General features: G+C 38.9%; 1 protein-coding gene across 1 annotated transcript in view; it reads left to right on the top strand.

Annotated features, from left to right (window-relative positions):
- Window positions 1–12,002: 12,002 nt before the first annotated feature.
- The window catches only part of phc2b (polyhomeotic homolog 2b (Drosophila)), a 36,151-nt gene continuing 26,609 nt past the window's right edge, over window positions 12,003–21,544 (top strand). Inside the window, exon 1 of the mRNA XM_053315420.1 lies at window positions 12,003–12,149. The gene's annotated coding sequence lies outside the window, so the exon portion shown is untranslated. The remainder of the gene's footprint in view (window positions 12,150–21,544) is intronic.

Here is a 21,544-nt window from a genome sequence, read left to right as displayed (position 1 = left end):
TTTTGTCACACTTTGCCATGTGAATGGTGGATCATGGACATTAAAAGGAAACCTGAGGCCGGCTGTTGTTTTCAGGATGATGATGCATTATTTAAACATTGAGAGTCAAAAGGAACCGGTGTATCAGCCAGCACATTCAGGACCACACTGGTTCAACCTCACTCACTAGCATGTGACTGTGAGTAGTCTCAGACAGCCCTGCCTCTCTCTCTCTCTCTCTCTCTCTGTCTCTACTCCTGACTCCTTACACTGAATTTATTATTTTTTCATTTAGACCCCATCTCTTCATATTTGTGCATCTGTGTTTCTCCTTTCTCTTAATCCAATTTCTTTGACATTCTCCTCCTCTTTAGGGCTTTACTTACTGTCTTATTTATGAATTACTCTCCTCTGGGGAATCAAATAACAATGACTGTTAAAGTACTGTGCAGAAGACACTCAGCAGCATACATTTGCCATACTGTACTTTCCCTTAATATTTAGAAAAAGGTGGATAAAGCCCACACCCAAGTACAAAAAACAGCAACAAGGGAAATGAGATGCTAACCACACACTGAAATTTACAAGCTCCCAAGTATTTCTTGTAACAGTTCAACATGCAAGGTCTGCATCAGGCAAGCCATCTCTCAGTATTAACAGTGCTTTAAGAGTGTGTATTTGTACTTTGGTCATCATCTCCTTATTTGTGCAGCTATGCTCACGCTCATGCCGACAAGAGGACAACCATCATCTTCTGTCGCACACCCATATCCTTCAGCCCTTTTCTCTGAAATTTCAGTTGAATCAATGTAATTTGATGCAGTTCAATAAAACTGAGAAACAGCTCAGAGCATTGGAATTTGCAGCAAAGGGTGGGAAATAGTTGTATCACTAACTACTCTCTACTCTAAGTGTGTAGCATTGAGACATCTGTTTCTAAACTAGTGGCTTATAATTATTCTGAAGAGCTGCAGCAATCCAGTATAAACAAATACACTCATCTCTGTACTTCCTTGAATCTCATTTGATTAGGAGTCCATGGTAGACGTGCAAACTACCTCATGTTCACTCTCTCATTCTTTCTGTCTGAGTCACTGGTGGTTGCCAGACTGACCTGACACTTCACACTTCTTTTCATTCTGCCTCTTCACTGTTCGCAAGCTGCTGTGGTTCAAATCCTAAACACTCTCTAGCAGTGACAGACTGGAAATAGTAGATGCGTGCGTGCAGACGGGCATGTAGCACTCGATGTGGAAGCTACAACTGACTTCCCTAGTTAACCACTTAACTCGCAGCAGCAGAGCTTGGTAGACCATGCTGCACTTTCAGTCAATGTGATTTGGTTTCTAAAGAAAAAGGAATTGAGCGTCACAATGGGTCAGACCACAACATCATTTCAATGCCCAATGCTGCTCTCATGCTCCACCTACTGTACACTCTCCTGTCACCTCATTTAACCCCAAGTGCTCAAACACACATGTGAGCATGCACGTACACACACACACACACACATACACACACACAAGAAAATACTTAGAAAATGTGATTGTTTCCAGTAAGAACAACCAATCCATAACAGATGTCTACCATGTCTAATAGGGATCGGTTTATGCAAAACAGCATTGTTAGTAGTCATTGCCCATACTTGGTTTGTGTAAACTAGAATCAATGAAGAATTTGAAAGTAATTTATCTTTGTTTCCTGCAGTCCCTCCCACTAACTTAAACGTCACAATAATCATGTGGGTTACCATTTAAAAAGATGGATATGTTATAATGAACTGATACACCTACCCACCTTTGATGTGGTCTACAATTATAATATGCTGCTAGTTTAATTTTGCGTGCTTGTGTGTGCAGCTTTGATGTATTGCGTTGCTTTTGAATGAAGTTTCATCAGTTTAGTTTCAGAATGAGACGCCAATCTGCATACTGAGAGGAAATGAGAAATGGGAAACTCTACCACAGGATATACTTAAATAATAGTGTACTAACAGATTCCTCTTTTTAGCTTGTGTCAAAGCAATTAGTGAATAGCAAGAAATAAATAACTCAACCTTCAAACTTATTTAAAGAATGTTATCGCTGTGCAGCCGAGCTTCTTATCGTGACCCTTGCAAGACAACTCACTGAGGATTGTATTAGATTTAATCACCTGCCTTACATACAACAAATACCACTTGTTGTCAATGGAATGAAGTTGTGCTGCACATGAATATGAATGCCTGGTATTTAACACTTGGGGATGCAGGAAGCAGTCGTGAAAAATGATCATTATTATTGCGTGCTACTTATGTTGTGGACAAATAACTGCATTAATAATATATTTAATTATGCTTCAAATAATGTACATGGCTGACATTCAAATATGATTTGCTGACAACTGCAAGGAGAGGGGTTGGGATGAGAGTAAGCTTGGGCCATTCATTGGCAGTGAAACACCCAGCAAAACACTGGACCCTTGTTCTTCCCCACACATCGCTGCACACCACCAGCATGTTGTAATTCTGATGGCAAAAATCCTATTATTTTGATCGGGTGTAAAGGAATTGAAGTAATGAGTGCGTTCAATGTACTCAGTCATTCAGTTTCTGCCAAGAAGGCGGAGACATTTTAAGCAGCTGTAATTCGGCTAAGGGGGCTGAGGTTTTCCACTAATGGAACTATAAAGGACCACATGGTCATACACACACACACACACACACACACACACAAGGAGAAGGTATGAGGCTGCTCAAGCACAGGTATGAGGGACCAGAAAAGGCCACGATGCAGCGGAAATCCTCTTCAACATTTTCCATGATGTGAGAAAGGCATCTTAATTCATTCTGACATGTGCAGAACAGTGACCGGAAAAGGCCTTCAGGTCATCTCTTAGTTGATGTACCAGTCTGTGAGGTTAATTCTGTTCTTTTACATTATAAATAAGTGATATAATATTATTGGTAATAACTGTGTAAGCGCACTATGATTAAATATCCGATGCAGAGGTCAACATACAGGATGTCTGTAATCTCCAAACCTTTTTTGTGAAGTCTGTCTTATGCCGTAGGGAGGGGATGTCTGCTGGGGCTGAATCAGACTAAATATCCTTCCTCACAATAGTCATCCCTGCTGTACAAACACAGAGTCAAACAAATTGGAGAACTACACAACAATGAGGAGAAAACCGAGTAATTCTTGAACTAATAAGCAAACTTTGATGCAGGAGGCCACTCTATGGCCATTCCCAAGCGCTTTCATGCAGACACACAGTTCAAAAAGGCATCAAGGTGGTGGTTTAGACTCTTTGAAGAAAATAATATAAGCAAACACAACAGGATTGGCCAAAGAGGAAGCAACCGCACACAGCCTTTGACTTCAGGAATTTTCATTGTTTCAAGGGAACAATTAACCCCGTTCCTGGATGCTATTTTGAATGCCTTTCACTACCCTGAATGATGACAACTGAGTACAGAATTCTCACAATAATTATAAACTTTAGCTGAAATTTCGCAAGGAACTGAGATTACAGTTTAAACGATTATATTTTAAATGTGAATATGAATGAAATCTTTACACATCTGTACACAAGTAGTTTTTGTGCATCATGCTCACACAAACATTTCCATTATATTTATTCATATTTTTTTAAAGACAACAAGATTATGCTAAATTTAAAAAATAATCTGGAAAATCAGTCTTGCTCAAGAGTGCTGGCATACTTTGGTGTCTGTTACACATCTAAGAACATCTCTCTTTTCTCTCTTTGGTTCCTTGTTTGGATTTTCATTTCCCTGTACATTTTTGTCCTAGTGAGTGTACAGCTTGGCCTTAGAGTTCATAATGTTTGCAGACTGGTAACATAATGGCACCACCTAGTGGAAAATAAATGCAATAACATAACAGTATTGCATTGAGTTGTACTGTTACTGTCTTGATAATTCAGTTAAACAGCAGTGCAGCATTTGATCAGTTAGATACAGCAGCAATGAAAAGTTTATTTAATGCTAGAGGGATTAAAAGAATCATTTCTAAAAAAAGATACAAAAGGTTGTAAAATCAGTAAAGGTTTTCTGTGTTGCCCTTTAGTGAGAGATTAACATTACTGGACACGTTGCAGCTGAAAGTATATCTGACCCATATAGAGAAGGGAAATTCTGAATCGGAGAATGATACGTGCCAGGCTTTTCCTGGATGAATAAAGGTGGCAAATAATTCACCCCTCACCTGTATAACAGACATAGCCAGGTCTATTGTATTTGTTTTAGGTGTGGCATATTTCCGATAATACCAGCCTTAATTTTGACTCAATGAAAGGCACTGATGTCTCACTCATCTGATCAGTGGTGCAGTTGTAAACCTAAACAAGCAAATAACTTTAGTACCACATTTCTCATATGTCTGTATTATGGTCTTCAAGTAAAGTGTGGTTACTCAGGGGAATATGGGATAACTATTTGAAAGATGTGCTGTACATAAAATCAGTGTACACAGACAGGAATTACCAGAAACATCAATCAGTCTGCTCTGGAGGAGTGGTATCATAATCTGACTTCTCTATTTCAACGGACACAAACGTATAAAGTGAGTCAGTAAGGGTTGAAGTTACTGACTAGACATTGGGGTCAAAGGTTTCTGTGACAAATTGTGACGCTAAATTTATAATGCAGTACGTGTGATCATAAAGGGAAACTATCTTAAAGGAAATATTGTGTCATAACAATAACTTTCGTGACACATAATTAGTGACACGTAATGGTTGCAGTGAGTTTGATATGAACAGTGAACTATCCAAATGAAGGGCAAGTTATGTCCTCAAGAATGAACATCACTTTACCAACCAACAGTGTAAGAGTAGTATGTGTAGTTTTTCATTTACCAACAAAATATCAGACCATCTCTTCATTTGTTTGCTTAAATCTGTCACAAAGGAAGATAGAAATAACATTTCCTGTAAGCAAAACATTTGTCTGATTATTTTTGTGTCCATAACCACACAGCTTCCCTTTAAACAAGTGCAAGGGACAATTGTGCAAAAAATGTCTCTTATCTTGGTGTCATGGGGGCCTTTCGCTGCAGCAGCACTTTCTGTTGCAAAACTCCATCTTGTGTAATGATATTTATCAAAGATTTTTTTTAAAGGAGAAAGAAATAATAAAGAGAGGAATTAAAGTGTTTTTTAGCATCCTGGCTGTACCCATTTCTGTTCACCCACAGGCAGTTCCCTTAACCTCTTAACGTACGCTGTTCCGTCTACGGGACGGGACGGATGTTAGGAGGTAGCCACACGTTCTTCTGAATGTTTTAAACACCAACCCTTAAACATATATACTCATGCCGTACATTGTTGGAAAGCTTAGATTGCGCTGATTCATTCAAGACCACTCATGACTCATATGGTTGCTCATAGCCGTAATAGTATTAGCGATTAGCTCGGCTAGCCCCTCAGCTAAGTGAGAAAAGCTATAATGCCTACATACCTTCAAAGTCTTCCCTTTATCCACAACGACCATCTTATGACTCGGGACTTTCTGTACAGCTCGCCAAGTATCCATTCTTGTGAAATATGAAATCCGTTTCCATAAAACCGAAATACTTTCCTCAATATGTCAACATGTATTTAGTCCAACACGTAACGTAATAACACAAACAACAAACCATACACGGTCCGTTTACGTCATTTCCTGACCTGCACGTCCATCTCAGAGTACACGTGACTAGATGTTTACGACCGTGAGCCTCTTCTGCTTCTGACGACACCACACACAAGCCAATCGGTGTTTCGGATTAGGCAGTACATGTCTCCAAAGCCAATGAGGACATGTGACCGACAACAATGACGACATGGCTTTGATTGACTGCTGTTCTAGCCTATGGAAATATTCGGTGAAATGAAGTTGATAACCTTTTAGCCAATAGTCAGAGGTTTCCAACGGTGTATGACACTAAGCTATTACGTTTGGCTGTCCATAAACAAACTCCAAGCGTAACCGGCGTGCGCCCTGTGCATAAAAGAGTTGAACCATATATCATTACGCACTCGGCATTTTGGTACACGGTTGGTTCTTCTTCGACTTAACATATGACTTATACCAAAATAAACAGATAGATAGATAGATAGATAGAGATGGCCAAACAAAAAAATATGGTTATATGTAATAATAATAATAATAATAATATGGCGTCAGCTTTCATTAGAGACCAAGATTTTGATTGTAGGCAAAGGGGATGTGAAGTTATAGGTGTTTGATTGCGGTTATACAGCTTTGGTAACCAAGTGTCCATTTGGAGTCTCCAAAAAGGACCTAAGGAAAACGCATGGACATATACCTGTTGAAAAATAATTCTGAAAAATTCATCTTTTGGTCTTTTGACTCCAAATTTGGACTGCATGAAGCCAAGACCTGTGGCTGTGGCCTCATTGCGTCTATATCCTGCTGAGAGGTCCCTGAATGTCTATAGGCTACACGTGTCATTGTAAAGGCAAACCTATGGGTGAGTAAACAACCCCATCATTGTAACCTCTGCCACTCTGAATCACACAGACACTTTTACAAGAATCCTGAGAGTGTTTCCTTTCCAATGATACCAGACACATCTCTGAGTCTTAAACTATGTGGGATCTGTGCTGCTCACAACTTGGGCATGTCGTTTAGGCTAACAGCATAAAAAACAGGGGCGTGTGTTAAGTGGTTAAACAAGTGCAAGGGACAATTACGCAAAAAATGTCTCTTACCTTGGTGTCATGGGGGCCTTTCGCTGCAGCAGCACTTTCTGTTGCAAAACTCCATCTTGTGTAATGATACTTATCAAAGATCTTCTTTAAAGGAGAAAGAAATAAAAAAGAGAGGTATTAAAGTGGTTTTAGCATCCTGTCTATACCCATTTCTGTTCACTCACAGACAGTTCCCTTAAAGAGTCCTTTTCATTTTCACCCATCAGCTGATTTATGATGCAATGAAGTCATTATCATGTTTCTGGGAAGAGCTGGCCCATCATGGGGTCTGACTGACGCTCATTTCCTTTGACCTTTACCTTAAGCAATTCAGCGAAGCTCTGACTGATTTGTTAAAACCCCTCTCCAGTGATGTACTGTATGTGCTGAGTTTGACACTAGAGGGCTGTTTTCACATTCATCTACTGAAGAGGTGAAAGTTTTTCTGTGCTCACCTTAAATCTGAATTTAACATACGTACAAGCAGGAATTGTGACTAAATCTTGAGCCAGTAGTGGTCCATTACTCTGCTTACACAAGTGTGGAAACTTGAACCCTCCAGTATACATTCACTGAGAATCTTTCTTCAAAAATATATCAACAAAAATTACTTGATTAAACAGTATTCCACCAGCAGGGGGCTGCACTGTTGTGTAGTCACAGAAATAATTTCTTCAATATCCCACTGCCTCCCTAGAAAACAAATGCTTAAATAAATACATGTAATTTGATAGGCTGCATAACTAAGATAAGATTCAGGAAAGGCAAGTTTGCTTATTGGCTATAACACATTTCAACAACAAAGGAAATTCCATTAATTTCATAAAGGCAAGTAATACATCATAAGAGTCAAAATACAAGATTCAAGATTCAGTTTTATTGTCATTCAGCATAGCTTCCAAGATACAAAGATTTAAAAAACAAAACAAAAAAAAACAGAATTCAAAGAAATTTAAAGGATAAATAAATAGATTTATAAAAAGGCACATTTTTGTATCTTCAAATTTTAGTATCTTCTGGAAGTTTGTTTAAGCTCACTGCAACAAAATATTGAAGTATAGTCAAGCAGTTGCTTCTCCATGTGTTGTTGGACTCTGGAGGGTTCATTTGGAAAAAGACATTCAGAAATGTACTTTGGTCCGAAGCCATTGTGAGATTTATTGACGAGCAGCAGTATTTCAACAAATAAACCGTCTCTCTTTGTATGTGGTTTTGGTTTAAAATAACAAATAATGAGAGGTTCGGGAATTCATTTGTGTATAAAAAAAAACATCCACCACCAACCCCAAAAATAGTCAGAAGTTGCTGGCAGCATCACCCAAGAAAAACTATATTTTCACTTAAGTGCTATAATTCAATGTCACGGTGAATGCGTTTTACTTTTGTGCTCTTTGTGTTCTGTTTAAAAGCAACAAGCAGCACTGTGGAAACACAGAGACACTTGCTCAATGGGACACAGGAAAACCCCCATCCCTGACTTAGTAGAAACGGTGGCTCAACCAAGCTGAACGGGAGCCCACATAAATATTCCATTAAGATTCTCATGCATTATCTACACACCATTACATCTGGTCCATGATATTGTGTAAACATCAGTTTGAAGGTATGTTCCAGCCCAGCAGATCTGTGTTCAAGTTCAGCATTACCTTTACTGTACAGCATTAATATCGCACAATCTGCCTGGCCCTGAGACCATAATGTGTCTCTAGGGATTAAAGTTACTGGAATGATACTGTGTTCATCCTGATGCTGCGAGTGAGGTGTCAAGGGAGCTATGAAAGACCAGATAATTAACTCAGGGGGCCAACCGAATAAGTCATATTCTGATAAATTATTCAGTATTTGCAGGCAGATGAATGCACTCCCTCCTCATATTACAGGCAACACAATAGCAACTCCCTGAAACATTAGCAATTCATTGCTGTCCATTTTATTACCATGCTGGGTCATTTCCATTTGTATGTGCATTATGGATTCAAAGCTTGTACACACTTGTCTGGCACAGTTTGAAGAATATTGAAATCTGATTAGTGCATTGTAGAAAACCACCCTAAACCAAAATGATAGAATAATTTTAACCTCATTAACTCTGTCAGCTCAAGTCAGCTTGTTGTCCCTCTCTCCCTTTTTTCCCTGTAGTTTTGTCATTATCAGGAAGATCTTGTGTTACCTTGTGTGACCTCGTCTCCATTTTTGGAATATCCACCTGGAGGTTTTCATGAAAAAAAACCCTGAAACAAAATAAAACATGGTAGAGAGTTGTCAGGCTGTGGGCTTCTATTTCAAACTGGAGGCAGACACTTGCAGATACCAGTATTTTTATTTTAGGGGGACTGATTTCAAAGACCCTTTACTCTGTTTTTGTATCACATCGACTGTTTTCTGATGCTTTCACGAGAAACTTTGAGTAGCTTCCTTTCTGGCAAGAATTTATTTATTCATATAGTCACTAAGATTCAGGAGCTACATTCATTTTAATCTTGGTGTGTTAGTATAGTTTTTACTCCAAAATGGGTCAAATTTAAGAGATTAAATGAAACTAGAAAAATGTTGAAAAAGTTATTATTATGTCTAATCTGATGTTAAGGGGATGTGTTTATCTAAGATTCCCTGACATCTGATTTTTAAATTTGAAAGTTCACTGCGTATTTTTTTTATTTGATAAAATACACTATTATACTATTAAAGTTTGAGGTAAATATGGAAAGCCATCATTATTTGTGTTTATGAGATGGGTCTGCTTTGGTGCAAATCTTTCTGCATATGCAAATGTATCATTTCTTATATCATCATAATGGAGAATTTGACTTGTCTAATGTTTGTTTGAAAGACCTGTCATAGTGTGACAGCACATGCTATTTCTGTGTTGTGAGTTTTGGTGGAGGGACTTTTATTCACTTTTGAAACAGATTATGATTCACCACAGATTATGCCTTTAATTTGTTGCACTTGGAAAACATGTTATTCTTGTTTGTTGTCACCTAAACATTCCTTCCCTTCATTTTTTAATATAATAATGACTGCAGTCCAGTGGTAGAGAGCCCTTTCTCATGCATGTTGCTGTGATATTCATCAAAATGAGATGTGTGTGGGTGACCACAAAGAAATATTTTGCATGTTGACTCTGTAATGTTTTATTGGCGTGCCTTAACGGAACGGAGTAGTCATTACTGTTATTAGTTCCACCTGTGTCTTTCCTGCTGTGACTATTCAAAATGTTTACTGAGGGAATGGTCTGTAGAGCCATTTAAATATTTATTTTCGCAAAGCTTGTTGAAAGTGAAAAAATATTTTAAAATATTTAGTGAAGTGGACTTATGAGTCAATGCAGTGTCTTGGTAAGTATAGGGAAATTGCTGTAATGCAATAGCTGGTCTCAAGGCTGTGAGTTTATTTATATAGTCCCAATTGTACCTCAAAAAGGCCTGAAGAATGTACTATTGAGCCATGACTTCTTCACATGTAGATTTTGCAATGTATCATGTACATTCGTTACTTCTTTATTTTGTTTTATTTACCCATCCCACATCTTTAGATGGTTTTTCATACCGCTATGACATATTGGAATCACCAGTCTTGTTATACAGACTAATAGATAATAACTTATTATCTAACTTCTTATAGTTATGGTTATATTTTTAATCTCTGTCCTATTTTAATTTATTTTATTTATTGTTTATATTTGAGTTGTCTATTTAGTTAGCCTTTAGTTGTATTTGTTTCTTTTACCTACCTCATTGTATTTCTATTTTGATTACATGTCAAGTGGCTGCTGTAAGCATTTATTTATTTATTTTATTTTATTTCATCTCATTGTATATTACTTTTCAAAACCTACAGGGAAAATGCTTCAGAGTTACAAGTGAAAGTTGATAAGCCTTTAAGCCGGCAAACATCTGACCTGCAGAGCTGCCCTTCAAGGAATCTCTAAGGCAGCTCCAGTTGTGTTGATCCTGACCTCTGACCTTTCCTGAAGGAGACAAGTACAATGGCAGTTTACAAAGGGGACAATAAGGTGTCACATTATCTTTGAAAGTGTTGCTTTGGTCCTCCCGTAACACTATCAAGGATCAATGGGATGTCCGTGAGCCGCAGGTTGTGAACCACTGTTTACTGTAGCTATGGAGAAAGAGATTACAGTGATCGTGTCGAGATGGTAACACTAGATTTGTGAAACGTTCACTATTCTTGTGTGGCTGTTAGACTGATGCTGTCCTTACTATGAATGTACCAGGAACATTGCACACATGTATATAATCTCACTTCTGCATATTGCACATTTATATATTGCAGACTTATTTACATAGAGATTGTTTACTGTACATAGTATTTTATTTTATTTTATTTTATTTTATATATCTTCATCACTTTCACTGCGTCACTGCTACTTATTTCTGTACTGCTGTGTAACTAGTGACATGTAATTGCGTTACGTAATTCAATTACAAAATAAATGTAACTGTACTCTGTTACAGTTACTGAGAAAATTGTGCAATTAAGTTACTTATGAAAATGTGGATAATTACAAAGGGGGTTACATCTGAAGTCAGACCTTTAAGAAGGTTTTTTCATTCACATTTTTAATTTTTAAGATATTTCTGAATACATATATTGCTGTCAATATTATTTTTATATTATGTGATTAAATCATGATGTGGGCTTATTTGGAGCACACATGATCTTAAATAGTGTCACAGTAGTACCAATTAAACACATGCCAGACTTTTGACTCTTTTCATAAAATATCTTTATTTTATTTTCCAAAATGAACTAATGAATGGATTTTCAAATGAGAGATAAATCTTGCTTTATAAGAAATTATCTCACTTATAAATCATGTCATTTACCATGAAAAAGATTTTGGTAATGGGCACACTTACTGCAACAGTTAGAATAGGCTACCAGAAAAGTAATCAAAAATAATCAAATATAATAAGTTACATTACTTTGATTAAGTAATTGAAATAGTTACATCGCAAACAGGGTAACTAGTACTCTATAACCCATTACATTTCCAAAATAACCTTCTCAACCCTGCTCACTTGAAACGATGTGTGGGTTAATGTTATTATTATTATTGTTATTATTGTAGTCATACAAATCTCGCGAGAGTTTACTATGGTTACCATCTAGACGCGACCGGATACAGCGCAGGTAGTCCTTGTTGTTACCATGGAGATCAAGACAACGGTCGCGACTTGACAGCAGGCGCGTGGAAGGAGAGACAAGAGTAGGGGGGTGGAGTCTAATGTCATACAGTGCGCTTATTGGTTAGAATTCGTACCATGTGGTCAGTTTGGAATGCAAATGAAAAGAGTTGCTATGGCCCGCCCCTGCTCCGCTCTACCGCTGGTCTGCACTGCACTCCTCTGCTCTGTCGGATACAAGGCTGAAATGGTGTAGTATATCAGGAAAAACAACGAGGGGAGAAGGGCCAGAAAAGAGAAGGCGAGTCTACACGGCTTACGGCAACGGTATGTGGACGACTAAACTGCCTCTCTTGGCACGCTGTGATACGCTTGGCACCAGTGTCAGTCACTGTGTGTGTCGGAACGTCGCACTAATGTTAGCTAACGTGTTAAATCAGGCCCCGAAAACAGCAGCAGACATTAGTTTTTAGCTGGTGTGCTAACGCTGGTGTTTGTTTAGGGGCTAACTTTAGTCTGCAGAGCTTCTACAGGCCTAACTTAGTTAATGATAACAGCCATATGGTGACAAACAACAACCTACTAACGCTAGCCAGTGATTTAACAGCATTCACTACCTGCTATTATGGTGAATTTAACTATGAATGAACATTAGCGTGTGAGCAAAAACGTCTATATGAACTGTTCACACAAGCGATAAGTGTCTGTTCTTTTGGTTGTAGCTTTTTCTAGGTTTTGCATTGGACTCAGCACCCTTGAAAGTGTTGGCTAAAGTTAGCCAGGTGCTTTCCTGAAAGACTTTGGTCCCATAGGTCATGACCTTTTGACACAGAGTAGGAGTTATTTTGACAAGTGTAGCGAGGATAGCCCATAATCCTCCACTGGCGCTGGAATTATGTGCCCATGGCCTCACAGTGACCCACATGTGGTCAAAATAATACCACAGTTATAGCTAGTCTGCCCTTCACTGTGTGTGTGTGTGTGTGTGTGTGTGTGTGTGTGTGTGTTTGTTCGTTCGTTCAGCCACGCTGTGTGGTCGTGTGTGATTGACTGTACACACTAGGTTCACATAACTATTGTTTTCGTTAGTGATTACACGTTTGGTCCATAAAAAGTCAGAAAATAGTGGGAAATGGCTGATATTTTCCAGATACAACACATTCAACATACTTGTTTTGTGCAACCAATAGTCCACATTACTCACATTTGAGAAGCATGTGAGAGCAGTTATGCTTGGAAGCCCCCCTTCCCCACACACACGTAATTAACAAAATAGTATCTTATTTAGTTCTCTGTCAATTGACTAATTAATGAATCATTTCAGGACTACAAAAGATCGAGTGGGTGTACTCTCAGGCTGCTGTCACTTGCTCAAAACACACTTTGATGCTGGATCAGTACATTAGAAGCTATTTAAGTAAGTCAAAGTGTAATGCACCGTACCAAAAATGCACACTTGATCCAGACAAACCATGCCAGCTACCGGCTCTCACATCAGAGTTATAATGCTATCCATTGCCTGGCATTGCTGGTATCACTTGGCAGATCAATGCAAGTCAACACAGTTTCCATCTACATTCTTTTTAAACATGTTTTTATTGAAATATATCCAATTCTTCAAAATGTCTGATTGTTAGTGAACAGGGTGAGTTGCTGTTAACTCACTTAGTTTGGATAGACCTTGGTTTGGAAGTTGTTGTGTACTTGTTTAATGTGCATTCCCTAGAGCCAAATGGATAAGCTTTGGTTAATGTGAATCAATGTAAAATGATGTGCTTTGTATTACTGTATAAAACCAACGAGTATTCGAAACCTACAGGGGTTAGGAAACATTGAGAAAGTTGGAGGTTTAGCTACTTCACTGTGTCCTATCCACTATTTATCTTCACTGAAATAAAAAGTGGCTTCTACAGTGAAGAAGCTCATAGATATTTCTCAAGGCTGATGAGGTTAATTGCAGTGGGATGATTGCTTTATCCGCTTTAAAGCATGGTATACTGTTATTATAGAATAAAGGGACTCCTTTTAAATCTTTGATGGCAGAGCCTAGGGACAATTTATTACATGCACATCTATCCCTATCGCAGACAGCTGGTCTAATGTGGGGATTTGATATTCAAATGATTTGCTCTGTGCTATTTATCTTATGAAAAGGCTGATTTGTTTATTTCATCAAAGAGTGAGAGTTGCGTTATTATGTTTTGTTAAGATATGTGATCATTTACATGTGAGATGGCCCTAATGCTCTGTCATCTATACAAATATTACTTTTACATGCCTTATTCACAGGATGCTTAGGGAGAGCAGACAGAGGTAGAGCTGGTGCTATGTGCTGTGATCAATCAATCATACTTTATTTATACAGCACCTTTCATACAGGCTAGTGTAATTCAAAGTGTTTTGCAGTCAATTGACAAACTGACAATATGACAGAACAAGTGACAGCATAAAGAAAAGTAGTAAAAAGGAGGAGAGAACAACTATAAAGAACAAATTAAAAAACAAAAATTGAGACCAGTGCATGCAAGAGAAAATAAGGATGATAAAATGTTGTGAACATTTAATAGGTGAGTAAGTAAAATAAATGAATATATAGAATAATGAAATAAGTCAAATGAGAAACAATAACAGAAATGGTCTATTAAAAGTTATATTTAAAAAAAACTAGGTTAAAATAGATTAAAAAGACAACAGAAAAGTAAAATGACATACAAGAGTTGAAGCTGGACTTAAACTAGGTTAAGAAGAGATTAAAAGACAAAAGAAACAGATGAATAAAATCGATAAGATAAAAGTTATAAAATGATGATGATAATAATAATAATAATAATAATAATAATAATAAAGTAAAAAGAAAAAAAGATGTAAAATAAGTCTCTGATCAGAGTCTCTGATGTGAACAGAGCAGCTGTATTGATGACAGTCAGCTGACTCTAGCTGATCAATAATGAACTTTAAACTAACTTCAGTACGATGTATTGGCTGAAACATGTGGCCAGCTGCTGATTATATATATAACTTCAGCCTTTTACATTCCCATCTGACTGTGACTAACTGCACAGTACATTTATTTATTTATTTATTTTTTATCACTTTTAGATTCTTACGATTGTCATCTTAATGATTTGACTTTTGACACACTGCTGATGATGAAATTGATCTTTTTAGCAGCCCTACTGTTGTATTAATAGTCTATGCAGGGGTGTTGAACTCATTTTAGTTCAGAGGCCACATGCAGCCCAATTTGATCTCAAGTGAGCCGGACCAGTAAAACCATTGCATATTAACTGGATGGTCTGACTGAGGTCCAACCATCATAGGCTCTCAAAAGTTTGTGGGAAACACTGATATGATATGTATAACTTTACTATAATAAACCATATAGTGACTGTGAGAAATGAGTGCAATTTCAACAATATACAGTCTCAGTTTTTAACAGATTGTTTTGCACAAAGCTGCTGATTGATGTTCATTATGTGAACGGTTTAAATATGACCACAGTTATGTATTCATTGTTTTTTCTCGTCAGGGTGGAAAAAACAAACAAAAAAAACCTCTGATGCAGCCGAAAAATTGGAATGACTTTTCTGCAATTTTTCATACTTCATACAAAGTTATCCAGTGGACTAGATTGAACCCCTTGGTGGGCCGGTTCTAGCCCACAGACTGTATGTTTGACACCCCTGGTCCAAGCAGTGGCCTTTTGTACCATCAGACTCGTTGTATTTTTGTTATAAAAAAATAATATATGAGCAAATTTAATACTCCTCATCATCAGGTGAGAAGAAATTGAATGTTGGCTTTTTTTTAACCTCATGAAATAACTCTATGCTATTTAGTCTATAGAAGTGTAATAAAGACCTATTACCCTGCACATACCACAATGAAGTTCCCCACGCCCCTTAAAAGTTATGTCCCCACTGCAGCGACCCCGAGGCTTTTCAGCTCTCCGTTGGATTAGTGGGACTTTTAATGACTGGCTCGTCCACTTGTGGCTTTGATATAAATTTAAACTGCTTGTTTCTGATGAAAGCAGCAAAGCAGCTCATCTCATACCTGACCTATTTTTTTTCTTCTCTCTCTCTCTCTCTGGGTGTGAGCGACGACTGAGATTGATTCCTCAGAGACCACTGCTCTGATAGGAAGATCTGAATTGAAGAGAGTTGCTAATCAGCGAGCTTTTCTAGAACTATTAAACTGTGATATTTATAGATTAGAGTGAGAATCTGTCACTTTTCTGTCAGCCCCTCTCACAGTGTGACTCTGTGCTTTTTTTTTCAGTTTGCTTCTCCCGTGTTTATTTTGGGAGTCATTAACAGTTCGGGCAATTTTTAGCATCGTTGTTGTTCTTGCAGAGCGACTTGCACCGATACAGGCTGGGGGCCCTCGCTAAATGAAGCTGAACGGTAAAAGACCACAGTCCTCTGGGCAGTGTCAAGTGAAAGTGTTTTGTATCATCACAGCGAGAGGCCACGTGTGCTGGAATGACATACACACATACACACACACACACACACACGAGAGCTCGGCACACTTAACCTGGAAAGCAGCCAGAGTGTCTTTGTGCTGCTCTACTCAGCTGCGTAAGGCAAGGTCCATCTGAGTCAGATGGCTCAATTACGGCCTCCTGACCAATCTAGCCTTCGGGATCGGGCAGAGGGGGGTGTGGGGGGGGGGGGATCTGTCTTACACACTCTCACAAAGGCGATGCCCTGCTTTACTGTGTTTGGACAAGACCCATCAACCATCATCAGCCTCAGGGGATGACCTCAGCATCACTGAACATCCTTTGGAGGAGATGCTGATCTGTGAGGTGCAGGAAGAGGCTGCTGACGTGTGCTGTTCAGACTCACTCACGGAGCAGAAACTGTCAGCTAATAGATATCTACCAGAAAGTCAGTGACATGCAGCATTTTCTGATAGTACAAGATCTGAGACGTGGATAGGACTATTATTATTAGTAGTAGTAGTATTTATTATTACTCGTAGTAGTAGTAGTAGTAGTAGTAGTATTTAATTATTAAAAAATAACTTTTAATAATTTTTTTACATGGATCACCACATTAAATAAACACTGACACATCTGCCAATTACAGTATCTTCATTTTGAAAAGAATAAATAAATAAATCAACCAGAGCAGAAATAATTAGTTCATTAATCAGTCAGGAGATCCACAGACAGTCAACCAGCAACTATTATGAATAAGGTCTCATTGTTTAAATCAGCTTTAAACAATAACTCCAAACAAGTCTCTTTTTTAATGTGTTGTAATAGTAAATTGAATATGTGAGTTTTGGCTTATTGGTCAAACATGAGACAAAAAAATCATCCTGGGTTCATCTGGGAACATTTTACGGACCAAATGATCAATCATAGTAGAGTAAATGGAGTAAATCATTTACGGATGAATTGGAAATGCAAGTAAACATTAGTTGCAGTTCTAATTTCAATCAATTTGAATACACAGTGCATAGAAAATGATAAATGTGTGTCACCCTCATCTTTTTTAAAAACACTCCTAACACAAAATGAACAGAAGGCAGAAAAAGAGAGACAAACACATCCAGTAAATGTAGTCAGCTCCTCGAGAGAAGAAATTATTGGCCGTCATAAAGGATTTGAATGTTCAGCTGTTCATGTTTTAGATATTTCTTGTTTCTTTTCAAACTTCTTAAATGGATCCTAACGACTGTGGAGTCGACGTTCATTTTCAAGGAAAGTTTTTTTTTTTTTCTTTCTTAGTGCATTGGCTGGCAGCGTCTTTGATGGATCTAAAAAGCTCAAACGGAGCCGAGATCATTTATTTTTATACTGCTGCTCCCTTGAAGAGCTTGTTAGGCGTCAGCGTTCCTGAAATTGATAATAAGCTCGAAATGGCCTTTGAACAAAAAGGTGGGGTTTGTTTGTTTTTAAAAGCCCCCCACCCCCCCTTACGCCTGACTTCACTGCAACCACTCTGTTTACTCTTGTATCTCATGACAGCACGGTGTGGGGGTCTTTGAGTGAATCATCCCATCTTCGCCATATCCTCCTTTTTTTGACCCCTTCTGCTACACAGCTCTGTCATCCAAGTGTGGGACCCCCCCAACCCCCCCACCCCAAGGCTTGTGTTTTCTGCCCGTGCTGCCAGCTAATCTATATGCTAATGAGCAGATAATAATCAATGAGGTTCGCGCATGGTTGGCCCCAATCAATACCACATTGCACCAGCAAACGACTCAAATGGCTACATTTCATAGAAGCCGACGTTTTGGGCGGTGTGTTAATGTGGTTGGGCCAGACCATAAGTATGCCATTATCCTCTGGTTTTATCTTCCCTATTTCACATAAATGAATACTGTTGTCATTAAAGGGAGGTTTGAATTAAACTACAAAGCTATCCTGTTTCACTTTTTATTAGGGGGATTGCAATTTTCTCTCTCTCTCTCTCTCTCCCCCTCTCCCCCCTTCCACCCCTCCACTATTGTTTTGTATTTCATTTCCATAACTGCTATAAATAGGTGGTTTGTTTCTTTTCCCTGCTGTGAGTCGGCTGACATGTCACTCATAGATTCAGATTTATATCGTTAGTTAGTGCTTTAGTGGCGCCGCTTCATCCGGATTAGGATCACTTTTGGAACAGTTACCTCACATAACACGGCTGCTGCTGGTAGGTTATATTCTTCTTTTGGTAGATGACAGCTACCCCCCCCCCCCCCCCCCCGAGCTTCAATGACACTAACGTCTCGAAATTGGCATTGATTACTGTCCTGCTAGTAAGATAATGGGTTAGATGTTCTGTCTGGCCAGAAGTCGCTCTTCCTGTGCTCTGCTGAATGTTGTTGATACAAAAATTGGCCCACTCAGAGCTGCAAGGTTATTTGTGGAAATGGCACTTTCTATAAATGGTTGAACAGCTCTCCTTGTAGACCTGCAGCCTTCAGATTTGAGGCACTGAAGCTTTCAGGTTTTTCAGCCCTCCAGACTCCGACCAAAAAAAATAGGAAATACCTCATTACCTCGGATTTGTCTTTAAAAATTAAAATTAAAATTAGGTGATGATTACAACTTATCTTATGTTAGAGGATCTATGTATGGCCCCCCCACCCCCCAAAAAAATAGTATTCAAGCAGCAGCGGTGGGGGGGTGGGGGTGGGGGGAGAGAGAAACCTGAGTAAAATCATTACCATCATCTTCATTAGAGAGGATCCTGTAGCCCAATCAGCACGCCGCTCTGCACAGGGATTCCGTAGGCACCCCGTTGGCTGTCGCTAGGATACCACATAATCAGGAGGCAGGCCGCGGCCTGGTTGGCGGAGAGGGGTGTTGATGCTGGGACGACGAGCTAGCTGTGTGTTGGGGGTAGAAAAGAGGGGCTGAGCTAAGGGGGTTGGGGGGGGGTTTGATAATATAGCAGAGGAACACGCTCGCACACGCTCACTCATTCAGTCACTCAGCCGGCCGACAGCCACTCAGTGAGGCAGACAAAAGAAGGAGCAACATCCTGCAGGAGGGCCGCACGCTCCCAAGGGGATGGGGCATCATACCCCTGCATCGCGTTGGGGGGGCCGGAGGAGGTAGGAGCACCACCAGGGTTAGGGGGCTTTGTCTTAGCAGCAGCAGCAGAGCACCTCTCTCCACACACACACACACACACATAAACACACACACTCACACAAGCTCACATTTCTCTGTGGATGTGCCGGGCTATTAGAGCCATTATCACACATCAATCGATTTTGTGTAGCTGACAAATGCATTTGTGGTGTTTTTAAATTTAAATGCGGGGTCATTGTAGTTTTTCCTGCGTGCATGAGGATGCACTGATGGGTGGTCACTGATGGAGGCTCCTGCACTTCCCGGACAGTGATGTGAGCTCTGTAGAGACAGACAGTCTGTCTGACAGTCTCTTAACGGCTCTCATCTTCCTGTGGGCTATGCAAATCCTCCACACACACATACACACACACATCTGAGAGTGGGATTGTTGCGGTCTTGTAGTGCCAGTACGAGTCGATCAGTTTTGTCCTCTGGAGACGGTTGTAAAGAGCTCAAATGGTGTTGTTATGATTTCGACTGGCTCTTTGCAGCATAGTACAGGCTGCTGGCATCGCTTTGATGATCTCTCAAACACATTGGCTTCACCACTTTTTGGCTTCGTAGGGTACCAGGTTTCTCTCAACTCATGATTGTAGTTGCAGATGTGGAAATGGGATTGAGGAATCGGAGCGGATGAGCCGGGGGGTGGTGGTGGTGTTCTCCATCGCACATCTTCACTGATGGATGCGTGACTCCTCTCAGAAAGACAGGGGGCCAAGGGCATCATTACCAGAGGGGATTCCCTCCCCTCTCTCTCTCTCTCCATACACACACATGCACACACACACACACACGAGGAGGCAAATGGAAAGCAGGCTCTGGGATGTAGGCTAATGACTGCACACAGGCCGGCAGACAGGCTCTGGCAGTGGTGCTGCTTTGTTTACAACCAGAAAGCCACTTTGCCTGACTGGAAATCAGCTCGTTTTTAATTCAAAGGCATAAATATTATAAGTGATGTGAAGATTTAAATTCACATAAGATGCTGCTGAACGCAAACTCTTTTTCTCTATTTTTCTTTATTGTTCTTTATTCTTTTTTATTGATGCTCTTCTAATTTTATTATTTACTTTGTTACTGTAATACTGTAAATTTCCCCATTGTGGGACTAATGAAGGAATGGCTTATCTTGTCTTAGTCTTGGCCAATTTTAGCATTTACCTTCATTTTTTAAATTTATTTCTAACTAAATGTATCTTTTATTTCCATTGTGTTTTGCTCTGTTGAAGTCTCAGATTTAATGCAGCAAAACCTTTAGATTAATGCTCTGACGCTCTTAAGTTTGATCTGTTTAATTTAAACATAATATATATATATACATACATACATATATATATAATGTACTGACTGCCTGGTAGGATTGTTGTCTGTCATGGTTAAAAATAATCTTTAGTTTTGTGGTAAAACACATGCTCAAACTCAGTCTTTTTTCTCATTTAGTTATTGTTTACTCAAACATCTCGGAGCTGCATTAAGGGCTTTAACCTTAATCCTATAGATCCTACAGACTGGGGTGTCAGCACAGACAACAGAGGCGTACTTTTCATCATATCTCGCAGCTGCTTTATTCTATCATTATAATTTTACATGATTTTATCAATCAATTTTTTTTCCTAATTAGTGCTTTTAAAAAAAATACAAATATATTGGGCTCCTGGGGGACCTCAGTCAAAAGCATCCAATTCCACTTATGCATTTTTATTAGATTAAACGAGTTTGTGTTTATTGCCATGAGTCTTAATTTCACACACTATCGGGGGGGTAGGGGTGCTCTTTAAGTCATTATTAAAGCTTTGTTGAAAGATTGAACTTAGGATAAAAGCTGCAATTTGTATTAAAGAAAAAGTACTGTGTATTTTCTTTTTTTACACAATATGCACATTAACTGTAACTTTGCTAAAATAGTGGTAATCTTTTTGATTTATTATGATGACATAAATTGTATAACTAATAATGTTTTGAGAAGGAATAAGTTAACATTTTGCTACGATTGTTGATCCTTATTGTAGATTTTTCTTAAGGGCCTCTAAGGACTCCAGTTAAATATATTGGTAGGATGAAGGTTGAAAAGAAGTAACACATGGTTTATTAAGATTGCAGTTTGTTCTGAGTCTGCTTTGGAGCATAAGTGGGCTATAGAGCT

This window comes from Scomber japonicus, chromosome 3 (assembly GCF_027409825.1).
Source record: "Scomber japonicus isolate fScoJap1 chromosome 3, fScoJap1.pri, whole genome shotgun sequence".
Lineage (NCBI taxonomy): Eukaryota > Metazoa > Chordata > Actinopteri > Scombriformes > Scombridae > Scomber > Scomber japonicus.
Note: the sequence above shows the minus strand (reverse complement) of the source record. Positions and strands in the feature narration are given on the sequence as shown.